A 10,599-nucleotide genomic window follows, 5' to 3' on the forward strand; every position below is an offset into this window, starting at 1 on the left:
ATTCATTAAGAAAAAGGCAACATTTTAAAGATTGTAATGCAGATGAAGTGGGCCAAAGTGGAAAGGCGGCCTGATGGAAGGACTGGACATGTGGCAGTGGAAAGCTGTTGTAACCTCATATCCCTTCCGGAGCATCACAATGCAAAATATGAGTGCTAATAGCAGTGTACGTGTGTGGAGGATCGGGCCAGGACATGTGCTGATCCTGCCCTGTTGCAGCCTCCACAAGCTAGACTTTTGTGGAGTCTTAGTCAAATTTTCAATCTGCCCACACTTATCAGTGCCACCAGTGGACCTTTTTTGCAGTGAATGCCTCCTTTGGTGAATCTAGCCCAGTCAGACAAGCATTTATTATTATAGGGAGGGCTGGTAGGTAACCTTAAATATAGGTAGCACTAACACTTTCCATTTTAAGACCCTGTTTTCATTTGCTTATAACTATGCCAAACTGTAATTTCGGGATGAACTTTTCCATGCCAGATGTCTGCCTCAGGGTGCATTATTATTAATTATGCTTATTATGTTTGAAAGTTTCAGCTAAAATGGTCCAGGTATTTCTGAGAAGAAGAGAATATGTTGTTCTGCCTATGTTAAAAAAATCTTACAATCATTTCACTGAGAGGTTCTTGCCCTACCAGGCTTCAGAACAGGAATTTGAAATTTGGCAAGAGGGACACCCTGGTATCAGGGATATGCCTTTTGCCATCCCTGTGAAAAATTGCCCAAATTTGGCCAATTTATGAGCCTCTGAAAAATCTCAATCTGCACATGCTCAGTAAAGACTTGTTAGAGATTGGCTATTAGATTCTATGAAGATGCCATCTGTATTGAGCATGCTCCAGCCCCTCACTTCTTCTGCATACTGACCGGACTGTACATATGCCATCACCACAGAGTGACTGAGCATGCTCTAGCCCAGGGCTGCAGGGGCTGAGCTGGCTTTCCTTGCAATTTCTCTTTCTGCCTGTTGTGATATTGGACATGGGAACTGAGAGCAGGGAGACTGTCTCTCCTCGTGTCTCAGTGGTCCCCCTGATGGTGCCCAGAAAGCAAGGGGAAGGAGGAGGAAATTGCTTGACTGGAATGGATAGGAGAGGAGAGGGGGAAGGGCCTAGATGGGAGTGGGGAGTGGAATAGAAACAAGGAAAGGGCAGAGGTGAATAGGAGCAGAGGGAGAGGATAGGGGCAGGAGTGAGGAGGAGGGGGAACTAGAAGAAGCGTTGGGAAAGGGGGATAGGAGCAGAGCAGTCAGGAGACCATGTAATTAAAAAACACATGTCATCATTCATATGTATAAGGGGGCTGAATTAAGGCTGCACAGACAGCCTTGATTCTGACATTTCCTAACTGTCTAGTGTTTGACGTTGCAACCCTATGCTTCTTTTAACATAGTTATTGTATGAAATATACTGTATGAAATCAGTGTTAGCCAGTAACGTCAGGTCTAGCTTTCAACTATAGGGGAAAAAATGCACCCACAGAACTCAATTCAAAAGTCAAAATTCAATGGTTCAGTAAATGTAGACACTAGTCTAGGGTTCTTAGGTACTATGAAGATTGGTGCCTAGATAGATAAACAAGAGAGACAGAGATGACAGATTATAGAGAAAGAAAATAAGTTTTCTGGTTTGCTGAAGCACAGAACAAATCCTCTCTCTGACTTACTCCCTCTTTCTGAGCCAGTCATAATGTGGCTTTTCAACAAAGCACAATGGAGTATAATACACGGGTCTTCTTTTGGCTTGCCAGGGAGAGTAGACCTCATTTATTTTATTTTACAAATCATTTGATATAATCATAATAATATCAATGGAATTGAACTTTTATGACTCAAAAATAGTCTCCTGCTTTGAAAATAAATGTCTTAGCCTCCGCATTTATCTTTCAGCAGGTGACTATTATCCAGTCACAATGTTCAATTTCATTGACATTATCTCCTAAATTAAATCATAAATGTGAGCGAGATCTGTAACATAATATGCAGACTTGGGTGTTGCTACGAAGGAGGTGGAATTTCAGCTCCTGTCCCTTGGAGTCTGTTTTGTTTTAAAAAATCAGTGTATCATTTCCAAATGAATTCCTCCATCTTCCTTTGAAAGATGCCAAGCACAGTGTGCTGTCTGCAGTCAATTGAACCTCTATGCCCTACGGTAACTCAATCCCTCCCCCCCAGTGCACGTGAAAGCTGTGCAACTGATTCCCAAAATGACATGCTATCCCTACCCTGTCCAAACCTGACACAGTGCACATATAATTTAAAAGAAAAAGAAAACTATAAATATTTTCCAAAGCTAGGATCAAGAAGTCAATGCTGACTTGATTTAAATGCTACCCATGTCTATGGAAAGTTACCGCAGTCTTCACTCTGTTCACCAATATCTAGTAAATATGCACTACTACACAATGTGCCACACCTTCCTCCCCATCCTAATATTGTTATCTGAGAAAGAATCCAAATGCCTGTTATTTGCCTTTGCCTTGGGTAACTATAAAAGGCCTTTGCTACCTGAGGGTGAACACTGAAAACAAAACCTGGAAGGTTTGTTGTTTTTTGTAAAGGTAGTTCCCAAAATTGTTCCTTGTAAAATGCTGCTGGATTTCCACTCCAAACTACAGAACATTGGCAAATACTAAGGACATCAAGTATGGAGGTGTGACAAGACCTGAAATGAATCTGTAACATTTTGATTTTAAAAGATCAAGGAGAGAACACTGCTTTCAGCTCTGATATGTTGATGCCCCTACAGGTCCCAGACTGCTAGGAACCCCAGTGGGAATTTGGCACATGCAAAGTGAGAAGAACATCACAGCTAAGATCCGCCATGACTACTGGAAAGCAATTTTTTCCAGTATATTATAAGGTTTGTTTACCCTGTAATGCCCTTTGGATATCTCCTCCACATCTGGATTTTTGGTGCCATTTGTCCTGCTAACTCTGCTAGTCATTTGTATCTGTAGGAGTCAGAGTTTTTTTCTTGTCAGCATCTTTTTTTATTTTGTATCATAACATCAGCATACTCCTTTTCCTATCTTACACTTTTAATAACCATGTTCCAGTACTGTAGCTTGAGAATAAAATACAGGAGGGCCCTTAAAACATTTCAGTCACAACAGATAATGCCTTAGAACCACAAATAGAGAAATTTACCTCAGCAATAGTGGTATAATGCCATATTGCAAATTCTGAGGTAAGCTTATCTACTTGTATGTCTGAAAGGTGCAAGACAATTTGAGCCAGACTATGACCCAAGATTCACATGTGTGAGGAATCCTCTGTGTGCAGATTTTACCACTTGTGAATGGAAGGGGGGGGGGAAGAGGGAAGAGAGGGGGATTAGCTGCCTCCGTGGCACTATTCCAAGATCCCGACAGAGGGTTTCCTACAGAACCAGGATTTGGGCACACTCTAGATTTACGGTAGCTGTGTACATTACAGCACTGCCTCATGACTATTAAAAGTGTTTTACAGTAGAGGGAGGTGCTGCTATGATATATATACAAAAAATCATATGTTGAAAATTAAATATAATTCCCCAGGAGGGAGCCAGGGGATGGGGCGGGCGGAGGGAACTGTAGAAACCTCCTAGTCTGAGCATAAAGAATTACTCTATGCCAAAATGGCAAATAAAGCGATATATTTTCAACAGACGTTAACCTCCAGCTGGATTAGGAAGTCTGCTAATTGATACATATAAATTTATAAAAGATAAATAAACGCCTCATTTACAGGGCACACAGGACTGTGCTGTTTTTGCCCAGCAAGGCCAAACCCACTATTGCTAAGAATCCTGTCAGATTAAATCAACCCGCAAATATATAATTGTGGTATATCTTGTTTCCATTGGTATAGTGTACCATTGTAGTCATTATCTCAAAGCTCTTTCATTCTGAGGAGCATCAGTGTTTAATTATATCCTTTTCTGAGGCTTCATTTGTAGGCATCTCCCCTTTTCAGACTGGGCTTTGCCAAGTAAACTAAGTCATTATGTCTGAGAATGTCCTCAGTAATGCTGAACATTAAGCCTCTGTGCACAGTGCTCCTGAACTAAGCACCACATTGATTCAAATCTCCTTTTTGCTTTCTCAGAGATAAACTGACAGATGCATATACCCACACTCACACATTCTCCTTAATGGAAGCAAAGAACTGGGGTAAAGGGGAGGCCAGCACAATACACGTTGTATGCTACCAAACGTAGAACTTCACATGAGTTATACAACAAGGCCATTTCCATGGTGGAATTCACCCCATGAAAGGCCCTCAGCAACTCTTAAGCCACACTTAAAGCTTGGGTTAAGGGGCAACATCAAGCCTCCACTCCACCAGCATAGAAAGCTCTCCTAGAAGTGGAACAAATGTGGTTCTCCTTTGGAAGAGGAAATAAGATTTTTGGGTACGTATGGTGATGGGGGTGGCAGAGGGCCCAGCTCTGCAGTAGCTCCTCTGTGCCAATGTGATGGCCACCATTTCCACCGAGATGACGGCTGAACCCCAGAACTCTAGAATTAAGAACATGAGTCTCTACAACTTGAGCTAAAGAATGATGCTGTCCAGCTGAGAGCTGTAACAGGCTCACGTCCTCTGAGGACTGGCCACAGAGAGAGAAAGAGAAGTAACATACTCGGACCAGTGAATTACACCCACATGAATGGGGTCAGAGAGGAAGTGACTTGCAGGGCAAGATAGGGGCTGGGCTATGAACAAACTACTTGCACTGTTTGTGGGGCGTTGGATTTGAGACTAGGGTCTTAAATGGTGATGAAGACTGCGCTTGAGATCTCTTCACAGGATGAACTGCATCCAGAAAGAAAAACAGGGATTGACATTTTTCATTTTTATCTTGTCCTATTCTTTAGAAGTGCCTTTTCTAGCATGGAGCAGTACGGAACATACTAGCAAACAGATAAGGAATAATCCATATTGGTATTTTTATTACAAATTAGGATATGCCCGGTTAGCATTATCTTCAAGTTGAGTAGAGGTAAAGTGACCAGCTGACCCTATGCCCACAGGGGGTTGAAAAAGAAGTACAATAACCTAGTTGTAGATACATATTGCTAGCACTGCTTAGCAAGACAAACTGCACCAAAAATCCAGATATGGTTTCCAAGGTCTGAAAAGTAAGATAAGCTCTTATTATAATATTTAACAGCTCCTCAATATTAAAGAAGCTTTGTTCCTATTTAGATTGTTTGCATAGAGTCTGGCCTAATGCTGACAGTGTTGAAGATAACTAAAGACTTAATTCTGAAAGCTCATATGTGAATATGGGGTTCCTCCTGCTCAGAGCTCGTTGTAGGTTTGGGGTCTATGTTATCACATAGATATACATATTTGGCCCAATCCTGTTCACACGGAAATAAATGGCAAAACATCTAGGGGTTTAATAAGAACAAGAGTAGGTCTACTGTAAAAGATAAACATTTAATGCCCCCACCCCGCCACAAAGTCTGAAATAAAAAATGAAAACTATGAATACTAAGATACCAAATCTGTATGATATATATATGTAAGGGGAGGTGCTTCTATTATATAATTATTTTTAAACATTCTGTAGTATCTTCTTTGAATACAGGTCAGTGTGACAGTCCATGACAGTATAAATGATGACTGAAATACTCTAATCAATACAACGTGTGTTGTTTTATTTATTAAATAATTAGAATAAAAAACTACTATCCCACGTATGCTATGAATGTTTTTGTAAAGAAAGCATTCACAAGCCAGACTCCATACCATGACTTCAAATTACACCATATGTTCATTTATAAAATAAGAAACTTTTGGGATAAATGAGACTCATAGATGTAAATCATGATTTCCAACTTGTGTTTCTTTTGAGGAACCCCCCAGGTTAGTCCATACACCCATCGTGCAACTCAATGGACACCTATGATACTGTACCATAAATTGTTGCTTCCTCATAAAGGTCCTCTGTTTTGCAAACAAGGGCTCAGTATGTGGAATGACAACTTGATTTTCCATTTTGACATTTGTTAAAAATGAGCTACAACATAATCAGGCAAAGGAACTTTGTGTGTATTGTGTGGAAATTGTTTGAGCTCCCAGCCTTCAGCTCTCACCTTTTCCCAAGACCCAGACTGAAAAGGGCTGCAATGGCGGTGGGAATGGGTGGTGCTGTTAGGATTTCAAAGTAATGGAATTCATCAACCTTTCACCCAGTTCACAGACAAAAATTTCATCATATTTTCTTTTTTTTTAAACAAAGAATAAAAAAATTTTAAAACCCATAAGGGGTGACAAGAGGGTTAAATAAATCAATACAAATATAGGTTGTACATTAGTTTATTTATCACAACTCACTATTAAATCATACATCATCCTAGTTATCAGGGACTTTTTTATACCATTTTAGGGCCTGATGCAAAGTCCACTAAATTCACTGACTTCAGTGGGTTCGACTCAGAACCTTAGATTCCAATTCCGAACAGCACTTTTCTTAAGCACATGCATAAATCCATCCCTAATCAGGAAAGCACGAAGTATACACTTACCTGCTCTTTCTGAATCAGGATGCTTTCCTGAATTGGGGCTTAGTAGCAACCTATCACAAGGGTCCAGTGCTTCAGCCCTTACTCACCAAAGTAAAAATAGTGTAAAATGTAATCAGAGGAATAAGAATACGCAGATAATAGGCAGGCCACAAAAGATCATTTTTATTATCCACTCTTTTGCTCTAACCTGTTCTTAGGTATCTGTAATGGTGGTATTGCATTTAAATTACCCTATTTTTGGTATGATCCTATTAATTTCATAATACTGTATTGTCTTTGCAAAATGTCATCCATAATGGCCTGACAAGAATGACTTGCTTGTGTAATTGTGGCTTGCATGTTGCAAATTAGACGAATAGCTTCATTTTAATGGCTTTCACCTTACAGAATCAGTGGCAAGCTGTTCCTCAAGGCAGCACAACCTGTTGCGATATGAGACCTGATTATGTCACTTGAGTGCTTTATGGTGATGGTTTGGAGGGCTATAGAATGGGAAACTTTCTGTCTTACTCAGTAATTGCTAGCTCAGATTAAGTCAATTACTGTCTCCCAAGCGTCTTAGCCTCAGGGCTGCTCTAACTTTTGCCTGGCAGCTCATGGTCCCAAAGAGCTATTCTGGTCACTAAGCATTGCTGGAGACTAGCCAGCCATGCCCCTTACTCCAGGAGGTGAGATGGTGTAGAAGTCACTATGTAAGTCATGACATGTTTCTCTATCTGCCTGTTTACATGTAAATTAACACCTGGGCATTCCTCGACATCTGTAAAAATGATGATAATTATACTTCCCTCTCACACAGGGTTGTTGTGAGAATAAACTATGTAATGTTTGCGAGACCCTGTGGTGCTGAGGTTCATAAACTGTCTAGAAAACAGCAGAAGCTTCTATAAATCAGAATACTAGGTATCATGAACTGTTGGCTAACTGTCTGGCAAGGTCCCAACAGAATAAAATGAAGCGGTAGGAAACAGCTTTATATTTTTAAATCTGAAAGTGATCCTTTGAAATACTCCTCTGACCCCTTCATAAGGTAATGTTTCATCACGCCACATCATGTGACCTTACAGGTTCATAACAGAATGTGGCTGACTCATAGTCTGGGAATTCTGAGTAGACATGGTCTTTGTAAAAATGGTGCTAAAAACTTGCCGTACAAGAAAAACAAGGAAAATTTGTTACTTGGCACAAATATCAGATGTTTGCCACTTTGTTCTTTTACAGATAATCATCACAGGCAAACTTATATTTTGATTGAAGTTGCAGTGTAGCTGCACAGTGCTTACGAGGCAGATGCAGCATATCTCTAGTTTTCATTGTTATACCAGACAGTTTGTGTAAAATTGTGATGCTCTATCTTTTCCCATGAAGACTGACCCTGAGGTGGGCCCTACCTTAGATACATGCATGAACAAGTGTTGTGTTTCTACCAACTTGTGGCCACATATTAGAGCAATAACAAATTCTTAGCCCTTTTGCCAACTCACTGGCTGGATTCACCAGATAAACCTAAAAAAGGACCTGCATGATTCTTGGGCAGCAACTGTACCAAGAGATGGAAGCCTCTCTGCAGTCAAAGTAGTAGGAGCAGTGCTACATTTGTCTCATGTGGAAGTTGCTATTTGTATATCTCATATCAAGCAGACCCCATCTGTCTAATGTCTGGGCATTCTGAATTGAAAACAAGGTTTCTATGCCATTGTTTTTAACTGTTGAGATCATGTAGTTTCTAATTCAGCTAATCTGATTAAACACAGTTTTTCCAGAACAGTAAAGAGGTCAGCGTAGTTTAGGGGATTTTTAATGAGAGCCACAACCTTTTACTTCTAGGTCACTAGGTTCATTCTAAGCCAGGTCAGTGGTGGCCAAAAGCTATTACTCGCTGATAGCCATTCTATGGCCTACACGGGTTTCTTGGTCTCGGTCTTATCACCAGTGATTAGATGGCCACATCACAGTAACTACTACAATAACTGGCAGCCTGGCTGGAAGCAAAGAAGCTATGGGAGCAGAGGTGCTGGAACAATTTGTATAGTGGGGGTGCTGAGAGCCATTTAGCTCTCTGTAAACCCTGTATATGAATAAAACCACTTCAAGCCAAGGGGTGCGGCAGCACCCCAGCACCCATAGTTCCAGTGCCTATGTGGGTTGCGCTAGTCACAGGAGGAATCACTGAAGAATTAATGGCCCAAGGGAGACTGAGCTATTCACTCATACAGTCAGGTCTGAGACACTAAGCCCTGGTCTACACTAGGACTTTAGGTCGAATTTAGCAGCGTTAAAATAATGTAAACCTGCACCCATCCACACGATGAAGCCCTTTATTTCGACTTAAAGGGCTCTTAAAATCAATTTCCTTACTCCACCCCTGACAAGTGGATTAGCACTTAAATCGGCCTTGCCGGGTCGAATTTGGGGTACTGTGGACACAATTCGACGGTATTGGCCTCCGGGAGCTATCCCAGAGTGCTCCATTGTGACCGCTCTGGACAGCACTCTCAACTCAGATGCACTGGCCAGGTAGACAGGAAAAGAACCACGAACTTTTGAATCTCCTTTCCTGTTTGGCCAGCGTGGCAAGCTGCAGGTGACCATGCAGAGCTCATCAGCAGAGGTGACCATGATGGAGTCCCAGAATCGCAAAAGAGCTCCAGCATGGACTGAACGGGAGGTACGGGATCTGATCGCTGTATGGGGAGAGGAATCCGTGCTATCAGAACTCCGTTCCAGTTTTCGAAATGCCAAAACCTTTGTCAAAATCTCCCAGGGCTTGAAGGACAAAGGCCATGACAGGGAACCGAAGCAGTGCCGCGTGAAACTGAAGGAGCTGAGGCAAGCCTACCAGAAAACCAGAGAGGCGAACGGCCGCTTCGGGTCAGAGCCCCAAACATGCCGCTTCTATGATGAGTTGCATGCCATTTTAGGGGATTCAGCCACCACTACCCCAGCCGTGTTGTTTGACTCCTTCAATGGAGATGGAGGCAACACAGAAGCAGGTTTTGGGGATAAAGAAGATGATGATGATGATGAGGTTGTAGATAGCTCACAGCAAGCAAGCAGAGAAACCGGTTTTCCCAACAGCCAGGAACTGTTTCTCACTCTGGACCTGGAGCCAGTACCCCCCGAACCCACCCAAGGCTGCCTCCTGGACCCGGCAGGCAGAGAAGGGACCTCCAGTGAGTGTACCTTTTAAAATACTATACATGGTTTAAAAGCAAGCATGTGAAAGGATTAATTTGCCCTGGCATTCGCGGCTCTCCTGGATGTACTCCCAAAGCCTTTGCAAAAGGTTTCTGGGGAGGGCAGCCTTATTGCGTCCTCCATGGTAGGACACTTTACCACTCCAGGCCAGTAACACATACTCGGGAATCATTGTACAACAAAGCATTGCAGTGTATGTTTGCTGGCGTTCAAATAACATCCGTTCTTTATCTCTCTGTGTTAACCTCAGGAGAGTGAGATATCATTCATGGTCACCTGGTTGAAATAGGGTGCTTTTCTTCAGGGGACACTCAGAGGTGCCCATTCCTGCTGGGCTGTTTGCCTGTGGCTGAACAGAAGTGTTCCCCGCTATTAGCCACGGGGAGGGGGGAGGGTTGAGGGGGTAGCCACGCGGTGGGGGGAGGCAAAATGCAACCTTGTAACAAAAGCACATGTGCTATGTATGTAATGTTAACAGCAAGGTTTATCCTGAAAGAGTGTAGCCACTGTTTTATAAAATGTGTCTTTTTAAAGACCGCTGTCCCTTTTTTTTTCTCCACCAGCTGCATGTGTTTCAGTGATCACAGGATCTTCTACTTCCCAGAGGCTAGTGAAGATTAGAAAGAAAAAAAAAACGCACTCGTGATGAAATGTTCTCTGAGCTCATGCTGTCCTCCCACACTGACAGAGCACAGATGAATGCGTGGAGGCAAATAATGTCAGAGTGCAGGAAAGCACAAAATGACTGGGAGGAGAGGTGGCGGGCTGAAGAGAGTAAGTGGCGGGCTGAAGACAGGGCTGAAGTTCAAATGTGGCAGCAGCGTGATGAGAAGAGGCAGGATTCAATGCTGAGGCTGCTGGAGGATCAAACCAGTATGCTCCAGT

Source organism: Natator depressus, chromosome 2 (genome assembly GCF_965152275.1).
Source record: "Natator depressus isolate rNatDep1 chromosome 2, rNatDep2.hap1, whole genome shotgun sequence".
Classification (NCBI taxonomy): domain Eukaryota; kingdom Metazoa; phylum Chordata; order Testudines; family Cheloniidae; genus Natator; species Natator depressus.